Genomic DNA, 20,718 nt, shown 5'->3' with positions numbered 1-20,718 from the left:
TTTTTTCATATGACTGTATTTTTTTTCATTTCTTCACTGGAAAATTTCCTATTCATATCCTTTGATCATTTATCAATTGGGGAATGACTTGTATTCTTATAGATGTAAAAAAGTTCTTTAAATTTGAGATATAAGACCTTTATCTGATAAACTCTACAAAATTTTCCCCCAATTTTCTGCTTTCCTTCTGCTCTTGGTTACACATGTTTTATTTATATAACAGCTTTTTAGTTTAATGTAATTGAAATTATCAATTTTACACCTAACTTTGCTCTCTATCTCTTGTTTACTCATAAATTTTTGCCTATTCATAAGTCTGATAAGTAATATGTTCCATGTTCTTCTAATTTTCTTATACCTCTCCTTGTATTTAGGTCATATGTCCATCTTTATCTTATCTTGGTAAACAGTGTAAGATATTGGTCTATGCCCAATTTCTGCCATGCTGCTTTCCAGTTTTCCCTATAATTTTTTACCGAATAATGAGTTTGTATCCCAAAATCTTAAGCCTTTGCACTTCTCAGATACAAAGTTATTATGTTCATTTGCTGCTATAGGAGGAGAGAAGGGAGAGAGGGAGGGAGAGAATTTGAAAGTCAAAATTTTTAAAAATGAATGTTAAAATATTTTGTTTACATGTAATTGAGAAAAATAAAATAAAAAACTAAATGAAAAATTCTTACTCCCCTCTCTTTACTCTACAATCCAGTGACAATGGTCTACTTTTCTCTTCCATAAGCTCCATCTCCCAATTCCTTACCTTTTCACTGACTATCCCCTCCCCATTTCTGGAATGTTCTTACTCCTCACCTCCACATCCTACCTTCTTTCAATACTCAGCTTAGATCCCACCTTCTGCAGGAGGCTCTTCCCAGTCTTGACCACTGCTAGTGACTTTGCTCTGAGATTATCTTCCATTTACACTGTATGTACTATGTACATGTAATGGACATCTGGTATATGGGCAGACTCTATCATCTTGCTCCACTGAAACAACCTCTCCATATGGAAGATGGTAGAAGGCTTGCTTCTGGGAGAACCGTGAAGACGTATAAAATATAAGAAAGTACGAAGTATAAAGGAAGTTCCTTGGGGAGACAGTGTATCATGGATAGACATTCCCTAAATCATTCAAGTTGGCTAACTATTTGAAAAGTAGGCTCTTTGATTCACTTCAAAAGCACTCAAAAAGGCCTGTCAGCATCAGCCATGGCCTCTTTTGACTCAGTTGCTCCTGCAAGATCTTGGTGACTCTTTATCCCTCATGGTGTCCATTGAGATACCATGCTGAAAAGGGAAAGATCTTAGAACATCCTCCCTCCTGAGACTACGTGGCACCAAGAAATCGACTTCCGTCCTTGCATTTTGTTCTTTTCTTTTTCAGGTAGAGGGAGTGGAATCTCTGACCTTAAGAGTTTCATAGGTCAGGAGAGCAAAGCTCAGGAATCTAAAAATTAGTATTCAGGCTGGGTTTTGGAGCCAGTGCAGCATTGATGCTGAAAAGGAGTGACCTTTGGGGTCCCAGACACACAGAAAGACTAACCATGAAGTCATACTGCATCTAGACAGGAACTTTTTGGGACTAGTGCTAAGTAAGAACTGATCCAAGTTATAAACCTAATTCCCACCCCCAACTAAGAGACTGAAGTTGTAGAAAGCTGATCAATTCTGAATGGCTAATACCCTCTGTCTCTGTACTGTTAGTGATATAATTTCTAAGAGTAACAAGTATCATTTTCCCATGTAGGGATGTAAACAGTTTAGCTCTATTGAATCCTTTATGTTTTCTTTTCCCTTTTTATCTGTTTATATTTCTCTTGGGTCTTGATATTGGAGATCAAAGTTTGGTTTAGTTCTGATCTTTTCCTTATGAAGGCTTGAAATCTTACTATTTTGTTGAATGACCATTTTTTTTTCTCTTGGAGTATTATGCTCAATTTTGATGGGTAAGTTATTTTTGGTTGTAGTCCTAGCTCCTTTGTCCTACAGAATATTGTGTTCCATGATCTCCAGTCCTTTAATGTCATAGTTGCTGAGTCCTGTGTGATCTTGATTGTGATGCCCTGATATTTTAATTGTTTCTTTCTGGCCACCTGCAGTATGTTTTATTTGACCTGATAGTTCTGAAATTTGGCTAACATGTTCCTTGGGGTTTTTATTTTGGGATCTCTTTCCTGAAGTGTTTGGTGGACTCTTTGTTTTGGTGTTGTTGTTGTTGTTGTTTTTAAGAGAGGCAATTGGGGTTAAGTGACTTGCCCAGAGTCACACAGCTAGGAAGTATTATGTGTCTGAGCAGATTTGAACTCAGGTCCTCCTAACTCCAGGACCAGTGCTCTATCCACTGCACCACCTAGCTGCCCCCACTATATTCTTTAAATGCCTATTTTGCCCTCTGGTTCTTGGACATCAGGGAAGTCTCCCTTGATAATTTCTTGAAAGGCTCTGTCCAAGTCCTCCTTTTGATTATGGCTTTCAGGTAGTCCAATGATTCTTATACTGTCTCTCCTGGATCTATTTTCCAGGTCAGTTGTTTTTCCCAGTAGGTATTTTACATTTTCTTCAATTTTTTTTCATTCTTTGGAATTTGTTTAATTGATTCATGATGTCTCATGTAGTCATCAGTTTCCAGTTTCCCAATTCTAACTCTTAAGGTATTGTTTTCCTTAATTAGCTTTTGTACTTTCTTTTCCATTTGGTCAATTGTACTCTTTCAGTAGTTGTTTTCTTCAGCGAATTTTTGTAGGTCCTTTTCCATTTGGCCAATTCTACTTTTTAAGCAGTTTTCCAAACTGTTAACTCTTTTTTTCATAATTCTCTTGCCTCAATCTCATTTCTTTTCCCTGTTTTTCTTCTACCTCTCTTGTATAATTTTAAGCTCTTTTTTGAGCTCTTGCATGAGATCTTCTGGGCTTCAGATGACTTCCCATTTTTCTATGGGGTTTTATAAAACTACTGTGTTTTTGAGCAGAGTGCCAAGGGCCAGTGTACAATGACGGACAACAAGAGTCTGAATGGTGTTTGGCTGAACAAGGAATGCCTGGAACTTCTTCCTGGCCTATCCTAACCAGGAGAGAGACTGAATCTAGCTTAGAGTTCCATTAGAAAATGAGGAAAATGCCAAATATAAATATGAAGTAATAGAAGACTGGGAAAAGATCCACTTATGTCTTGCCCTAAATAATGACAGGCCAATAGTTAAGAACTCAAGAACTAAAAGGAAATGTAGTTTAAAGGAACTGGATAGCCCTGGAGTAGAGGGCTCTTCAGACTCCAGAAGCAAAGTAAATAAAGCGTCTCATGACTTTGAGCAGTCAGGGAAGTCCTGTGGAAGAGCCAAAATGTCCAAACAGGCCCCTAAAAACATGGACCAAAATTTGGCTTCTCCTGGAGCAAGTGGGGAGATAGCAGCAGAGGATGACCTTCAAGCTGTTTCAGATAAGTAGCAGTTCTGTGGAGCAGAAAGGCTCAAGCTTGTCATAGCCTCAGAGCTGTTTGGACATACTTAAGAAGGCTATGGCCAAGAGCCTCAAGCTAAAGGTGAACGTTCAGGAGAAGCAGGTGGCTGTTCTGAGTGTGAAGCAGCAGAGTATCAAGGGGGCCTAGAAGAAGATTGTGAAGATGGAGGAGGAGCCCCAGGAGTTACAAACAACCTTCTACAGAGCAGGTTCAGCAGCAGCAGAGAGTGGAACAACTAGAGAAAAATTTCTAGGAGAAGAAACAGCACTTAAGGGTTTGGAGAAGCAGCAAAAGGAAAAGGATCTGAAGGAGCAGCTGGTACAGGCCCTGAAGGAGTATCACATTCTAATGGAAGAATTAAGTCGGAGCAAGAAGGACTTTGAAGCAATCATTCAAGCCTAGAATAAAGAGCTGGAATAGGGGCAGCTAGGTGATGCAGTGGATAGAGGTCTGGTCTTGGAGCCGGGAGGACCTGGGTTCAAATCCAGTCTCAGACACCTGACACTTACTAGCTGTGTGACCCTGGGCAAGTCACTTAACCCCAATTGCCTCACCAAAAAAGCAAAAAGAAAAAAAAAGCTGGAGTAGACCAAGGAAGAAAAAGAGAAAGTAAGAGCTAAGAAGGTAGAGGTTCTAAACCAAGTGAATTTTGTGCTAGAAAATGAACTTCAATGCATCATTTGCTTGGAGCACTTCACTGAGGCTGTCACCTTGAGCTGTGCCCACAGTTTTTACTCCCACTGCATCAATGAGTAGATGAAGCAAAAATTGGAATGTCCCATCTGTCAACATCATCGAACATAAAACTCACTCCCTAGTGCTGGACAACTGCATCAACAAGATGGTTGAGAAACTAAGCTTTGAAATGAAAGAGCTATGAAAAATTCTCATTAATGAAAGAAGATCAAAGAGCCTACCCTGAAGACTGAGCTTCCTGCAACACATGTGACTGAGGTACAAGGAAACTATAACATGGATCTGGAGGGACATTGTTCAGAAGTAGTTCATTCCTGTCTTTGGGACAGAGACCTAGACATGATACAATGAACTCCTTCCTCCATAACTATTTGCATTATCATCTTGTTTACCAGAGCAGATTCCCAATTTTGGTTATGATTTTCACTTGTCACTTTGCACAGGATGCTTTATCATAAGTATTTCATCACACATCAAATTGAGGTTTGGGGAGTATTACATAGTAATAAAATGTATCAGTTGCTCAACAACAACAACAACAAAAGAACAGCAGAGGTCTAAGTGAGGGAAGATTGAAGGACCCTCTTCTGTTTCCAGAAATCAGTGGCTGTGGCTGTGGGTGAGGAGGAGTAAGTACAAGCCCAGTGAGTACAGGGAGAAAGAACATTTTCAGGTCAGCATGGATGGAGGTTAGGGGAGGAAAAGAAAAGTCCCTGAGATTGAGCCGCTGGACAGAATTCAGAAAACAGTTAGAAGGACCTGAGGCTTAGGACAACATTACCCACAACTCGGGATTAAATAATAAGGACATTAAAATGCTAAAAATAAAATAATACAAATTAAGAAGAAAAGAACATGACCATTGATAGCTACTTTGGTGTAAAAGACAATCTAGGTTAAAATTCAGAAGAATACAGTGAGATTTTTAAAAAGCCACCTGTACCCCAAAGAGCAATGTCAAGTGGTCACAAGCCCCCCCAAAAAATTGTGTAAGAACTTACAAAGGAATTTTAAAATCAAATAAGAGAGAATGAGGAAAAATTAGGAAAATAAACAATTCAAGAAAATTATGAAAAGAAAATTATCCAATTGAACAAAGATACAGAATCTTAAGGAAGAAAATAAGGAATTCAAAAGTCAAATAAGAGAAAATGAGGAAAACTCAGGGAAAAAAAAGCAACCCAAGAAAATTATGAAAAGAAAGGTAACCAATTAGAAAAGGACATACAAAGTCTTAAGAAAGAAAATAACTCCTTGAAAACTAAAATTGGGCAAATGAAATCAAATGACATTAAAGACACCAGAACATAATAAAACTAAAATTTAAGAGAATCTGAAACTCCCATTAGAAAAACAACTGATCTAGAGAACAGATCAAGGAAAGACAATGAAAATTATAATTAAAAAAAAGAATCTTGATAAAATAATACAAGAAATTATTCAAGAAAATTGCCCTGGAGTTCTAGAACAATAAAGTAAAGTAGAAATAGAAAGAATCCACTAATCACCACCTCAAAGAGATCCTAGGAAGAAAACTTATAGAATGTTATAGTCAAGTTTCAAAATTTCCAGATTAAAGAGAAAATCTTGTAAGCAACAAGAAAAAAAATAATTTAAATACTGTGGAAAAGCAATGAGGATTTCACAAGACCTAGCAGTATCTACACTTTAAAAAAATAGTCTCAGAACACTATATTTTGAAGAGCAAAGAAACTGGGATTGCATCCAAGAATAATTTATCCAGAAAAGTTGAGTATAATCCTGAACAGAAAAAATGGACATTTGATGAACTGAAAGACTTTCAGGTATTTGTAGCAAAAAGTCCAGAACTTAATGGGAAATTAGAGATAAAAGATTCAGAAGAAATATGAGAAAATCATTAAAGACTAATTATAAAGCATTGAAACAGGTTGAACTGTATCTTTTGATATATGAAAATGTTATCAGTATTCTTAAAACTGTTATCATTGCTAAGGTATTTTGAAAGAAAGGTTGGCTGAGTTGTGCATGATGGGGTGATTCTAGAAAACAAAATTGGGTAGGGAAAGGAGTAATTATCTCATAAAAATGGGATGTGAAAGAAAGAACTAATACAGAGGAAGCAGGGGGTGGAGGGCTGGTCATGTTGGAACCTTACTCTCATCTGGGCTGAAAAGCAAAAAATGTGTACATCTGTAAGGATGTTACAGTCTTCTGTATTTGTAGAAAGGTGAGAAAACTAGGGGACAAAGGAGGGACTTTTAAAAGGGTATATAGATTGAGACTTAGGAGGGTGTAGGGAGAAGATATGGGAAGGGCTCTTAGAAGGGCGGGGGAGAAGGTAAGGTAACAGGGATGGGGTAAAAAGAGAGGCTGAGAAGGAAAGTAGTGAGTAAAAATAAGATGGGGGGAAATAGTAATTAGAACTTTGTCAAATCTTAAGAATATAAGACATTCCTCAATTGATAAATGGTCAAAGGACATGAACAGGCAATTTTCCAATGAAGAAATCTAAGCAGTTTATAGTCATACAAAAATGCTCTAACTTATTATTGATTAGAGAAATACAGATTAAAACAACCTTGAGATATCATTTTATACCTAGCAGATTGGCTAAAAGGATAGAAGGGGAAAGTGGCAAATCTTGGAGAGGATGTGGACACCAATTCATTGTTTGTGGAACTGTGAAATGATCCACCCATTTTGGAGAGCAATCCAGAATTATGCCCAAAGAGTTATTAAACTATCTATACCCCTTGACCAGCAATACCACTACTTGGTCTATTTCCAAAGATGATTAGGGAAAAAGAAAAAAAACCTTTATATTCTAAAATGTTTATAGCAGCTCTCTTTGTGGTATCAGAGAACTGGAAATAGCTGGGATGCCCATCAATTGGGGAATGGATGAACAAGTTGTGGTATATGATTGTGATGGAATACTATAAGAAATGATGAGCTCAATGATCTTAGGAAAAAACTTGGGAAGACTTGCATGAAATAATGAAGAGTGAAATGAGTAGAATCAAGAGAACATTGTATACAGTAATAGCAATATCATTTTAAAAAGGACTTTGAGCCAGTAAGTTATTTTGACTATTATAAACACCCAAATTAACTATAAAGGGCATATGAAGAAAGATGCAATCTGCATCCAGAGAAAGAACTGATAAATAGAAGTATATATAGAATAATTTTACATATATGTGTGTATATGTATATATGTATGTGTGTGATATATGTGTATATATGTGTGTGTACTGTGTGTATCTATGTATCTATCTATATCTATGTACTTCTATATGTATATATGTGTATGTATGTATATACATACATACATACATACATATACATATACATACATATATATATATACACACACACCTATTTTTGCCTAATGGTAGCCATCTCTAGGGTGGGGAGAGGGAAGAAAAAAGAAAAAATACATGATAATTTTGTTGTATATTTGAAAGGAATAGCAAATTGTGCATAGTAGATTTGCAGTTTCATATATAATCTTTTTTGTTGTGCTACGTTATGGAAATGTTTGTTTTATCCCATAAATTAAAAATATTTTTTTAAAAGTTGCCAAATAATTAATAGTTCCTGTTTCTTCCAACTGTTTAGTTTAGCTCTCCTCTCTCAGTACCATGATGGTTCAAAGTAGACCTTATCCAGCCCAGATTCTTTGGAAGTCATATGTGAGGTTGCTTTCTATTGTCCTTTGCTCAAGCTCTGACAGAGGATAACTTAGAAAAGCCTGGGATGAGGCTGAGAAGAGAGAAAGCTCAGGGGAGATAAGTAAAGGCAACCTTCATATTTAGGACTACATTGTACAAACCTTTTCACCAGGCATAATGGAGATAAGGATTCAGAACAGGTCATAGGATCATGAATTTATAGCTGGAATGAGACGTTAGAGGTGATCTAGTCCATCCAGGTCATTGAACAGAAGAAGAGCCTGAGACCCAGAGACATCAACTGGCTTGCCCTAAGTCACATAAGTAGAGTCTGCCTATACTTAAACCCCAATACCTCTAATTGCAAATCTAGCCCTTTCCTCCTACTACATTTCCTTCCTAGGTTTCCTCCCTTCATAGAGATTGTTCATCTATGTAGCTACACTTGTGTTGAATCTCTTAGATACCTTAGCATGGTGGGTAGAGTGAAGAAAGGTAGGAAAACAAGGTCATTCAAAAAATTGGACTATCTTGTGCTCTGACCCACCCATACTCTTAAAAAGTAAAATAAAATAAAAAATTCTCTTCACACCAAAAGTAGTTCTTTAATAATACTACCTCCACTCAAGAATTCCTCTTTTGTATTTTTCTTTACTCTTGCAATTTTCCTTTGAGGTCATTAATGGGCAGTTATCATTGCCATTTTCCAGAGATACAAAATAAAGAAGTTATATGATATGTTAAATGTAAAATGGTGGCAGAGCTTGATCTTTAACCCAGTTCTCTTGTTCTTTCCTTCACTGTCATAACAAAATTACTAAATGGACAATGCTAGGAAGAATTCTGCAGAGAGGACTTTAGAGAGAACAGCTCCATGAAGTCACAATGATTTTATTTTTAGATCATCTAATTACCTGACCTGAAATTTTACCATTGACACTCAGGATAAACTTCAAGACAGCACCAACCAACAACTGAATACAGAATGACAGGTGCAATCCAGTTGTTGGAAATGTTTAAGTGGCAGAAACAGCCAATAAGTCTGAGTAGTCATGTAGATCCAGGCATAGTCCTTGCCCTGGCAATGTTGCCTCACTAGTGCAGATGTTTCATTATTTCTGGCTTAAAGAAAACAGTGGGGATAGAGAACTCCAGAAACTATATAAGCTTCCAGAACAGCATGAGCCAAACTAAGATGAACTCATAGAGCGAAGAGAGGACATGGGATGCATGAATGAAATGGTGAACTGCTTTGTAACCCCCCGGAGGGCTCAGTCCAACTTTCTGTATGCTAGCAAATGCTATGTGACTCAGAAAATTAGTTACAGTTTTTGTTTTGTTTTGTTTTTTTCACAGCAAAACATGGAAACCCACTGGTTGGTATTTGAAGGAACTGAGTTCACATTTTGGTAATTTAGTGAATACTAGCTGGGCTACAGAATGACTGGTATACACTTGTGACATTCAACTTCTCTCAATACAAGTCCTAGCTATTAGAAGGTACTGCCAGTAACAGACAAGAATTATGAAAGGAGGATAGTAATGCTTATTTGTTGATACCAAATAGTTGGACATTTTCACCCAAGTTATCAGAATATGATTCAGGAATCAAAATCTAATTACTTTCTTATTTTGAAGTTGTTTAGATGAGGTTCCAATAATGAGATTTATTTAGTGTTTGGGATAAAGACAAAATGTTTTCACTACTGAGAGGTCTTTTGCTGTTGTTGGTATTCCATGTTGTTATCTAATCAATGCATGAGCAAACAAGTTAATATGAGGAACATGAGCAACTTAAGGAGATCAGGAAAAAGGTATTATGTAGGAGGTAGCATTTGAGACAAGCTTTGAAGAGAAGTGGGGATTTCAATAGGCAGAAATGAGAACAAAACACATTCCAGGTATTGAAGATATAAGACAGTTCTCACTTAATGTGACCAGTCAGTTCTCAAAATTTTATTGCTTCTGATTTGTTTTACGTTCATTCAGTTGTGTCCAACTCTTTGTGACCTTATGTAATATGTATTCTAGGCTCTTCTATCATCCACTGTCTCCCAAAGTCTGTCCAAGCTCATGTTTGTTGCTTCCATGACAGTATCCATCCATCTCATCCTCTGCTATCCCCTTCTCCTTTTGCCTTCAATCTTTCCCAGCATTAGAATTTTTTTTTTCCAATTAGTCCTCTCTTCTTATTATGTGGCCAAAGCATTTAAGCTTCAGCTTCAGTATTTGCCCTTCCGATGAGTAGTCTGAATTAATTTCTTGAAGTATTGACTAATTTGATCTCCTTACTACTCAAGGTTCCCTCAAAAGTCTCCTCCAGCACCACAATTCAAAAGCATTCAATTACTTATTCTGATTCAGCCCTGAGGCACACCATACTTGACTGCTAGGAGCTAGAAGTCCCAGCAGTAGCACAGCAGAGACCACAGAAGTGACTGAGATGGATAATCGCGGTTTTGAAAGACCAAAAAGTAACTTAGAATTATAGAATTTTAGATGTGGAAAGAACCTTAATAATTTAATAATGATCTACTCCAGGGACTTTAATCAGTGTATGAACTTGTGTGTATACACACACACACACACACATATACATATATACACACACATATACATATATATGGCACATCATATATAACTGCCTAATGTGTAATATAAAACATAATATAATCTGTGGCATATATGAAATGTATAACACATTTGTGTTTCCACGTGGCATATATGTATTCAAATGCACATTCTGCATGCTTGTGTTTGAATATGTCCATATACAACAATGTGTATATAGTGTCAAAAGAGTTCTACTGAGCCACTCTCTAACCTGGGAATGACAAAACAGAGCAGGCCAGAGACAAAGTGCCAGTAATCAAGTAGTGGTTTAATTAATTAGGTTCATTATAAGGAACAGATTTACAAATCAGAAATTCTCCTGATCAGAATTTCACCTTGCTGTGTGAAGGCAGAGATAATAAACATAATCACAAGTGGGAAGGGAGGAGGGAAGGTAGATTACAAACAATCTTTTCCAGGGTCTAAGCGGTTTCCCATGACAAGCCCAAAAGCCCACAATACAAGTGCTCTGGAGGTCTGTGATAACAGTATTGTTTCAAGTCCTTAAGGGTCATTACTTGGTGGGTCACAGGACCAGAGTTCTGTGACAGGAACAGGTTCAACATTCTTTGATTTGCTTCACTTAAGATACATAGGTACAAGAATGCAGTGATCGTGAGAGCATTGTCAAGGTTTTCACTGATCATTTCAAGCTGCATTATAAGCTTCTGACTCACAAGTCAGAAGAGGCAATTCTGAGAAATCTAAATTATTAGTATATTCATTACACATATATCAATTAATATAGAAATAATAATTACCTTCACAATAGCATGTGTTCACATATGACACATATGTGTCATATACGATACATTGTATTAACATCTTACCTGCACATCTGTTCCCATTCAGCAGGTGTATGTTCATATGCTTCATGTATGTGTTTACAGGTATGAACAATTTCCTATATATTGACAATTTATATTGAAATATAGGAAGTTATATATGTATATAACTAGTAAGTATATTTCAATCAATCTGTATTTTATTAAGTATGTACTACAGGTCAGGTACTTTGCTCAATGCCGGCATACAAAAAGAGGCGAAAAATAGTCCCTGTCATCAAGGAGCTTACAACTTAATGGAGGAGACAACATGCAAAAAAATATGCAAAGCAAGCCATATACAAGATAAATGGAGGTGGGGGCATTAACAAAGAGAAGGCACTAGAATTAAGAAGGCTTGGGAAAGGCTTTGTGTAAAAAGATGAGATTTTAGTTGGGACTTAAAGGAAGCTAGGAAAGTCAACAGGCAGAGTTGAGGAGAGAGAGCGTTCCAGGCATGGGAAACAGCCAGAGAAAATGCCCAGAGCCAAGAGATGGAGGATCTTGTTCATTGAACAGCCAGGAGACCAGTATTACTGCATCAAAGAGTATGTGGTAGGGAGTAAGGTATAAGAAACTAGAAAGGTAGGAGGAGCTAGATATGAAGGGCTTTGAATTCCAAACAGCATATTTCATATTTTATCCTGGAGGCACTAGGGAGTCACTGAAGTTTCCTTTGTAAGTCTGTGTGTTTTATTTATTAAATTTATTATTATTATTATTTATTAATTTTTTTTCTGAGAAGGGTCCATAGGTTTCACCATACTATCAAAGTGGTCCACAACAAAAGAAAAAAATAAAATAAAACAGGTTAAGAACCCCTAATAATGGTCCAGTGCCCCCATTTACAGATGAAAAAACTGAGGCCAGGACAGATTAAATGGCTCACCCTAGGACTCACAGCTAAGCTGGATGCAGGACTCTTGACTCTCACTCCCATCATCTTTCTGCTTTGGCAAACAGCCTCTATATTCAGTAGGAGTTAATGTTTGTGATTATTGTATAGTGAAAGCAACTCCTCTGCTCATTTTTAAGCCTTTCGTAATCTTGGTCTAGTCTATCTTTTCAGGCTTTTTGCGTATTATTTTCATGCAATGTGTATTCCAGTCAAACTGGCCTGATATTCCCCATGGCTGGAATATGTTCCTTCCTCATCTCTGCCTCTTAGAATCTCCAGTTTTTGTCAAAGCTCAGCACAGCTTAGAAGCCATCTCTTACAGTCAGTCAACTAGCATTTATCAAGTACTGACTGACTATGTGTCAGGCACTGGGCTATGCCCTGAGACCTGTCCAAAGCCTCCCAGTTGCTAGTGCCTTCCCCCTTCCCACAGAATTTCTTATACCTGCTTCACATATTTTATATTCATTTATATTTGTATATTAAATATACTAAATATTACTATATAATGCATATATTTATATTAATATAATTAATAGTGCTATAATATAATATTTATATTAATATAATTGATATAATGATATATTCTATTATGGTACTGCATAATATATTTCTATTAATATGATATATAATATTTACATTAATATAGTAATATCACATTTATGTTAGTATAATTAGTATAGTAATATAATGTTATAGCAATATGATTAATACAGTAATATATTTGTATTAAAATAGTGATATAATATAATGCTTATATCAATATAGTAATATAATATAATGTTTATATTAATGTAATCAATATAGTAATATGTAATATTTACAGTCCTTTTTCTAAGTACATGTTGTTTATCCCTAATAGGATGTAAGCTCCTTGTGGACAAGGACAATTTCCTTTCTTTGTTTGTATCCGCAGTACATAGTGCCTAGCACAGAGTAATAATTATTAATTAATGAGTAACAATAATTAATTAATGCTTTCTGAGTTGTACTGAATTAAATCATTTTCTTGATACAGGGAAGGCAGAGTTTGGCTGGAGTTTCATCATGCTTAAATTTGTAAGCTTCTTCCCAAAAAAGTCTCCATCCTATTCAAAAAGTTAACATTCACATCTTTTCAGTCTCATTGTGTACGCTATTTTAGCATGTAATCAGATTAATTTTAAAGCTTTTCACAACTTGGCCCTCTCCTATCTATCCAGGCCCTTAATCTATTAGTCTCCTTCACCTTACAAAGGAGGATACTGAAGCACTTTGGGAAGAAATGATTTGTCCAGTATCACAAAAGGATAAAGAAGCAAAGCCATTATCTGAAGTCAAGTCCAGTGACTGCCTCTGAGGCTCCTTCTACCAGGCCCACACTGTTCTTGGGGCCTCACTACTTGGTCCTGTCTTCTGTGTCCTCCATGGCTGCTTTTCACTGTTTCTTTCCCCTGACCTCATGCCCAATGGCCCGTGCTACTAACTTGTTCCACTCATGATTAAACCACATGAAGAAGTTGTTAGTAGGAATTCTTTAAATGACAAAGAGCTACAGAGCTTTTAGGAAGCTTCCCAGGCAGCAAACCATGACAAAGACTTGGAAGGTTCCAATGGAAAAGCTGTCCCAGGGACATAAATTTGATGAAAGAGTATGTCTTCAAAAACAATTAATTTTCATATGGCATTTTTTAATCTCCTTTGTTCTTTTTATTAGTAGTAATAATATCATAGAGTTTAATAACAATAATAATAGCTAGTATTTATATAGTGGACAGTTAGATGGTACAGTGGATAGAGCACCAGCCTGGAGTCAGAAAAACCTAAGTTCAAATCTGGCCTCAGACACTTACTAGCTGTGTGACCCTGTACAAGTCGCTTAACCCTGTTTTGCCTCAGTTTCCTCATCTGTAAAACAAGCTAGAGAGGGAAACGGCAAACCACTCCAGTATCTTTGCCAAGAAAACCCCAAATTGGATCAGAAAGACCCAGATATGGCTGAAATGGCCAAACAATTTATGTAGCACTTTAAAGTTTGCGAAGTGTTTTACATATGTTATGTCATCTAATCCTCACAGTAACTGTAGGAAGGGAAACCGAGATTGAGAGAGGATAAGAGATTTGTCTAATGTCACACAGCTAGAAAGTTTCTGAGGTAATATTTAAAATAAGGTGTTCCAAACTCCAAGTCCAACATTCTATCCATTACATAACCTAAAGTGCCTCCATTTAAAATTGGAAGGGCCCTTCCAGGTCATTTCGTTCTACCTCTCATTTTATAGATGAGAAAACAGAGGTCAAAAGAGGTGATAGATTGTGGTTTACTTCCCAAGGTCACATAGTTCATTAAATGGCAGTGTTGGGATTTGAACTCAGGTTCTTCTGACTCTTTCTACTGCACTAGCCTAGTAACATAGAAACATAATATTCTATATCTACATAATATTTAGATCCAAATATTTAGATTCGCTCTTCCATTCAAAGATCTCAAAACATCCCATACCCCGTTGGGCTCATTTATTCTCAGTCTTCCTATTTGGCAATTAACATTGCAAGGAACAATTGTTTGTGAGTACCCTGAAAGGTATTAGCCTGAACCTGGTCTTGGGTCACTGAACTCAGAGTCAGGGAGATCTGAGTTCTAGTCCCAATTCTGTCTCTAGTTAGCTGTGTGACCTTATTCAAATCATTTCAACTCTCTGAGCTCCAGCGTCTCAGTGAATTGAACTAGATGACCTCTGACGTCTCATTTTGCATGCAGAAGGTGGGCGTAATTCCATTTTAAAACCTTCAAAGAATCATTTTCACCCTTGTCCCTTCTTCTGAAACTGCTTTTTCAGAAGACTCCCATTTGTGTCTACCTTAGTGGTAAATTGTTTTAGCATGGTAATATGCTCAGATCAATTGCTGGCGGCAGTAATGCTAGTATCAGTCACGTCCAAACTCAGAATAGCTGGGAGACAAATGAGCTCTTCTTCCCCCTCCCTCCCCTTTCCTTCTTTTAGCCTGGTACAGTTTGCTCATCTGAAGGCTGTGTTTGGTACACTGTAATTTCCAGGGAAGACTGAAAGGCTTATTTGTTAGACATTGGCAATCATTTCAACTCGGCTGGCCTGTGGAGAAGTGGGGTAGATGATTGCAATGAACCAGGGTCAACATCATTAGCAGATACCCCTCTGTTGACTGCTCCAGGCTGCTCCATTTCTGCAGCAGTTCTACTGGCCCCTTTGTTGTTCTGTATGATTAAATGAAAGTTTGAGTGCTTGGTGGCTTCCAGGTGGCTGGACCAACTGAATGGTTTTCTCTTAAACTGACCTCAAGCTTTTCCTCTTCTAATTTTTTCCTCTCTGTGCCTCTTGAAGGTCTTCTCCATGTTCACCATTTTTATTGCTTTTGAGATGTTTTGCCCACATCATCAACATCCATCTGTCTCCTAGGAAAATTCCAAGTTGCATTTGATTATATTACATAAGGTATAAGGTGCCCGCTCCACCAGATAACAAGCTGAGGTCCTTGTTGAGGACAGGGACCATGTTTTATTTGTTTTTTTTAATCTTTCCCAGCTCTCTGCATGGTGTCCCACACAATGTTGGTGGAATGAATGAATTAATAAATTAGTGAATTAGTGAATAAATGTTTTACAGATACTATAAGGAAAAAATACATCATGGGTGTTATAGATAGATAGATAGATAGATAGATAGATAGATAGATAGATAGATAGATATGCATATGCTACTCTTTAAGTCAGGGCCTACATATAGCACAATGTTAATGGACAATTTGATAATTATCCTTCTTAAAGGGCTACATAAGTATCAGTTATTATCAATAATTATTGATAACTGGCAAAGATACTGAGACTCAGACTCCCAATTTCCTTTGAGGGCCTGGTTTCTTCATATTGACTATATGGTCCTTTAACAATTAGATACCCAGATAGACTTCATCTCTCCATCAGATATGATCCCTTCTCAAAATCTGCTCAAGTGGAATGCATATATGCTTTATGCTCTCTTCCATCATCTTTGATATACCAATCCACCTTCTGTCATCATCTTGATGATGGTAAGGTTTAGATTAAAATATGAGATACAGATTGGATAGTTTCCTACCATAGCAACATATGCCCCAAATGCTTTCAGATACAAGATGTTTGCTAATTTCTAAAATATCAATTAATTAAATCTTTTGTTTGATTCATATGATAATTCAGATTTTAATATTACCCTCCATTAAGGTTAAACTTAATCCAAATTGTCTGAAAGCAGCCATGGTTCAATGGTTCTTAACAAATTGTCATAGTCAAAGACCCAAGCTAATATTCTTTATGTATTCATCAGTTCTTGCCAAGAGAACTAGCCAGTTCACCTTTTGTCTCCTGGGAAAGAGGAGAGGAAAAAAAGGAAGGACACCTTGAAAAGACAATGTCATTATATACAATATAGCATGGACTTTACTAAAAGTTCATATGGTTTTTGTCATCTTGCATAAAACTAAGTGGGGCAGCTAGGTGGTACAATGGATAGAACACTGGACCTGGATTCAGGAGGACATGAGTTCAAATCCCGCCTCAGATACATAACACTTTACTAGCGGTGTGACCCTGGGCAAATCACTTAACCCCCATTGCTCAACCAAAACAAAAAGAGACAGAAACCCAAAACAAAAAGAAAATAAAACTAAGAACAATATTCTTTCTTCCTTGAGAGGGAATGGATAATTAAAATTTATTATGCTAACTTAAATTTACATCACATTAGCTCCCAAATTCTATCTCATATACTGGTAGGCATGAAACTTTTTGACCATACATCTCTATCAGTATGTCTCCTACTTATGTAATATATATATATATATATATACATATATATATATATATATATATTTATATGTGTGTGTGTGTATATATATATGTGTGTGTATATATATATATACACATATATACATGTATTTATACATATATACACATATATATGCATGTATTTATACATATATATACATATATACATGTATTTATACATATATACACATATATACATGTATTTATACATATATATACATATATACACATATACATGTTTATTTATAACTTGTATTCCTACACCACTGTGCTAATATGGAATGTACACCTTAAACACAAAATACAAAGTAAGAAAAATGATATGTAAGTGAAATAAATAATATTTTAGTTGTATATTTACTAACAGTACAAAAAGCCTTTTGCTCTCACTAAAATATTATTAATAATATTTCTGGTGAACAGTTTCATAGGCTTCATTTTTTAAATCTTTGTTCTGGGGTGAGGGTAGGACAGACGTGTAAATAATAATTGTTCACAATTACCCATTCAAGTAATCTGATCAGTCTATCTAGTTAAAATTATTTTATAAGATTTTTTTATTAAAAGATATACAATAGTCAATCAACCAACATTTATTAAGCGCCAAATATTTGCCAAGAACAGTGCTAAGTACTGGGGATACAAAAGAGACAAGATAGTTCCTGCTTTCAAGGAGCTTACAATCTGATAGGGAAGACAGCATGCAAACAAATACAAATCAGCTACTTGCAAGATAAATAGGAAATAATTGACAGAGAGAAGGTACTAAAATTTAGAAGCATTGGAGAAGGCTTCCCATAGAATGTAGGATATTAGTTTGAACTTAAAGGAAGCTAAGAAGGTCAGTGATCTGAGCAGAGAAGAGAGAGCATTGCAGGGATGAGGGACAGTAAGAGAAAATGCCTGGAGACAAGAGATGTAGGGCCTTGTTCATGGAACAGGACTTGTTCAATATCACTGGACTGAAGAGCACATTTCAGAGAGTAAGGTGTAAGAAGACTGCAAAAGTAGGTGAGGGCTAGCTAGGTTATGAAGAATTTTGAATGCCAAACAGAACATTTTGTATTTGATCCTGGAGGCAATAGTGAGCCCCTAGAGTTTATAGAGTGGGGAGGAAGGATAACATAGTTTGTGCAATAGACCCTAATAGTTAATGAACATAACAGGTTTTTTGTTTTTGTTTTGTTTTGCTTTTTAGCAGGAGTCATTTCTCTGTGGTTAGCTATTTACCACACACCTTCCAAAGTAAAAGTGAGAAGCAAAAGTGAATAGTTTTTGAATTCAACTAATCAGAAAGCGCTTTTTTTAAAATATACCTAAATATATTCATCTTTATGTGGTTCCATTTAATGGATGGTATTATAACTTAATTCCATATTCATGCTTGGAAATTGTAGCTCCTCTTTTTGTATGGCAACAAGAAGGCCGGTTGGGCCAGATAATAGATTGAAAACATGACAAAAGGTACCTTCCTGCTACTTCTTTGCCAAAGGAAGGGAACTATGGGTGTGGAACACTGAATACCATGTCGGACTTTTTGGATATGTTGTTTAGTTTTGTTGAATGGTTTTTTTTGTTGTTCTCATTTTTTTCTTTATTCTAAGGGATGCTTCTCTGGAAGGAAAAAAATGAAAGGCATATTGGTAGGGAAAAGATGATGCAAAAACAAAATTCATCAACATTTTTAAAAGCCCTTAACAATCTGGCTATAACCTCTCATTTCAGTTTAATTAGAGGCAACTCCCACTCACATTATATACATTCTAGCCAAACTGCCCTTCTTATTATTCACTATATACAACATTCCATCCACCACCTTTGTGCCTTAGAATTGACTGACTCTCATATGAAGAATATGCTCTCTCTCCTCACTACCTCTACCTCTTTAGAAGCACTATCTCTCTTCAAGGTTAACAATCATCTCCTACAAGAGACTTTTTCCAATTTCCCCATTTGTTAGTACCTGCCCCGTAAATTACTTAAGCAGCTAGGTCACACCATGAATAGAGCCTTGAAGCTGGAGTCAGGAAAACCTGATTCAAATATGGCCTCCGATACTAACTTTGTGAACCTGAACAAGCTACTTAGCCTCTGTTTGTCTCAGTTTTCTCAACTGCAATGGGAATAATAATCACGACCATTTTCCAGGGTTGTTGTGAGTATCAGATGAAATATTACTTCGCAAGATTTAGCACAGTGCAAAATAGATGCTTAATAAATATACATATACATATATATATGTATGATTTATATGTTATATCTTCCAGAACAAAGTAAGGTCACTGAGGGCAAGGATGTCTCATTTTTACATTCTATCTTCATCACCTAGCATAGTGCCAATCATATAACATACACTAAATAAGTGTTTACTAAACTGATTGGATTTTTTTTATCACTTAGTGTGACCATTTGCATTGAGCAGACTAGTAAAATGAGGTGAATGCAAATGTTAGGACCCAGTGAAAGTCACCTGAAGAAAGAGAAATGATATCAAGTTTCTTGCTGGAAGACTTGTGCTCATCTTCCATTTCAATTGAGTAAATGCGTTTCAGTTGAGTAGATAGTGTATTTTGCAATCTCAGTGAAGGCTGAACCTTGCTTTCCCCTACTCACAGTCTAAACATCGTGGTTTGAGGCTACTTCCCAGCATACTGCACATAATCGGCTGTTTTTTAAAAAAAATTATGACCATCGGGACACCCACTCTGGTTCATAAGGCTGCTGGGAGGGTGATTCATTCTTTCTATGGGAGAGAATTAGATTATTGCAATGTTCAATCTCCAACACTTCTGAATAACATTCTTCAGAAGTATCAAAATTAACCCTTTGAAACTATTTCCCAGGAGCCCCATGACCTGTGAAAAGAAGCCTTCAATTAAAAAAATATATATTTAATGTCTGTTTATGTTGAGCTGTGACTTAGCAGGCCAAATCATGGTTGTGGAGAGGGGAATATTGAACATAAATTTTGCATATCTTGAAATAAGGGTCAGTAGATTCATTATTGAAAGTTCTATTTGATCCAAGACATTTAATAATTATAGGAAACTAAATGACATTGTAGATAGCGTGATAGACTTGGATTCAAGAAGATATAAGTTCAAATCCTGTTTCAGACACTTACTTAGCTATGTAATCCTGAGCAAATAATTTAATCTCTGTTAGTTTCAGTTTCTTAATCCACAAAATGAGGATAATGATGGCATATTTCACAGACGTGTTATGAGTATTACATGTGATAAAATATGGAAAGTGCTTTGTAAGTCTTAAAGCTCTACATAAATGTTATTATCATTGTTATTGTTATCAGCAACAGCTATTATGGAATTTCAGAGCTGAAAAGGGACTTAGCCAAGATGAAGAAACTGAGTTTGGTAGGAGTGAAGTCCCTTGACTAAGATCATACAGCTAGAGTGTCAAGATTCAAGACTCTTCACTACTAGTCCACAATCTTTTCATTACACTGTGATATCCTCTCAAACTAGATTTTTTTCTTTCACTTTCTAAGTGAGTGACAGGGATCCCTTAGTATTTTTATAACTATTTATCTAATTATTGCATCCCTCAGCCTCTTTTTAAAATTACATGCTCTCTTTCATTATTTAACAATAATCCACAATTCAAAGAGGCTTATATAAGAAACAACTTTTATGCAAAATTTGTTTTTTTTTCAATGAGCATATGGTTACATACAAATATAAAATTTAACAAGGTAATAAAACTTCTGTTCTATTTGAGTCCTTCTGCATCACA

The 20,718-nt window shown here is 36.2% G+C and overlaps 1 pseudogene; it reads left to right on the top strand.

Moving 5' to 3' along the window:
- Positions 1-2,953: 2,953 nt before the first annotated feature.
- On the top strand, positions 2,954-4,378 carry LOC110210359 (E3 ubiquitin-protein ligase RNF8 pseudogene; annotated as a pseudogene).
- The last annotated feature ends 16,340 nt before the right edge of the window (positions 4,379-20,718 follow it).

The sequence above is a fragment of the Phascolarctos cinereus genome, unplaced genomic scaffold, assembly GCF_003287225.1.
Source record: "Phascolarctos cinereus isolate Bilbo 61053 unplaced genomic scaffold, phaCin_HiC Scaffold_2;HRSCAF=192, whole genome shotgun sequence".
NCBI classification, from domain to species: Eukaryota; Metazoa; Chordata; class Mammalia; order Diprotodontia; family Phascolarctidae; genus Phascolarctos; species Phascolarctos cinereus.
The sequence above is the reverse complement of the archived record's forward strand: the minus strand, read 5'-3'. Positions and strand labels throughout refer to the sequence as shown.